The sequence below is a fragment of the Papaver somniferum genome, chromosome 1 (genome assembly GCF_003573695.1).
Source record: "Papaver somniferum cultivar HN1 chromosome 1, ASM357369v1, whole genome shotgun sequence".
NCBI lineage: Eukaryota > Viridiplantae > Streptophyta > Magnoliopsida > Ranunculales > Papaveraceae > Papaver > Papaver somniferum.
Genome location: NC_039358.1, coordinates 245,269,380 through 245,270,522, shown reverse-complemented (window position 1 = coordinate 245,270,522; position 1,143 = coordinate 245,269,380). Strand labels below are relative to the sequence as shown.

Genomic DNA, 1,143 nt, shown 5'->3' with positions numbered 1-1,143 from the left:
TGATACACAAGGATCTTCTGGGTGTTGTTGTTGTGAAGGGTAGAAATTTTTTGGAGAATGAGTTTGGGTTTTGGAAAAAATCTTAGGGAATTGGTGAGAGACAAACCCATTTTGAGAGATTTGAATAAATTGAGAAACTTTTGACTTTAATTTTCTTGTAATGAATACTGAGCTTCATAGAGAAACGGTACATGATTTTGACACCCGTGTAGAGGATTTGGGCAGCCTCCTTTGAACTCATCGACTTACTTTTCTCCACGGCGGCCAAACCGAAAAATATGGTCTGGTCGGTTCAATTCTCGATCTTATCCTCTTCATTTATGGGCTTTTAAGATATTTTGCATTTTTCCTTCTTCCCTACCAAGAAGTATCACTTTCTTTCTTTCTTTCTTTCTTTCTTCGATTCTATTCTCTCTTATTATAGCTTACAAGCTACGGCTGAGCAAGAGAATTATTATATCCATTCTGAATTTGATCCTTGGGCTCAACCTCAAGGTTGGTTAAACTTGTGATGATATATTTTCTGTGTTTTCAATTTTACACAGTTTTTAATTAACCTCAGTGGTGTTCTTTCTTCTTCTTCTTTTATGTTTTTGAATTTATAGCTGCATATCCTCCTCAATCCTACCCAACAGTAGAGGGATACCCGCCACCTGGTGCCTACGCTGCACCACCTCCTGCTGGATATCCAGGAGCCGAGTATGCCGGTGGTCAGGAACAACCTCAAGCTCCCGGAGCAACCACTAACCGATCAGGTCAAGGGTTATGGGAAGGATGGTAATTACGTTACTTTTAATTTACAATTTTTCTAAATTGCTCATGATTTAATTAGTATTCGGCCGACGATCCAGGTTTGGAAATCCCAGCTGGTGGTATTGTTAGTGGTTTCACCAAAGAAGTTTCTATGTGCTTGTTGAAAACAATATGATTAGACGATAGCTCATGGCCCGGCCCTTGATGAATTAAGAGCCATGCACATGTAATCATCCCGGTGTGTAACCGCTAATTTGGTCAACCAACAACAACTAGGTATATAAAAATTGTAACCATTAGCATCGTACAGATAACTTGCAATAGAGATGCAAGGGATACTTCAAATCTTTTTTGTGGTTTCATCACATAGATGATAACAGAAGGACGTGT

At 39.1% G+C, this 1,143-nt stretch overlaps 1 long non-coding RNA gene across 1 annotated transcript; it reads left to right on the top strand.

Moving 5' to 3' along the window:
* Positions 1 to 289: 289 nt before the first annotated feature.
* Positions 290 to 1,143, top strand: LOC113339901. The gene is made up of 3 exons (XR_003355181.1): positions 290 to 495; positions 606 to 777; positions 852 to 1,143. It is a non-coding gene; the product is annotated as an uncharacterized LOC113339901 (long non-coding RNA).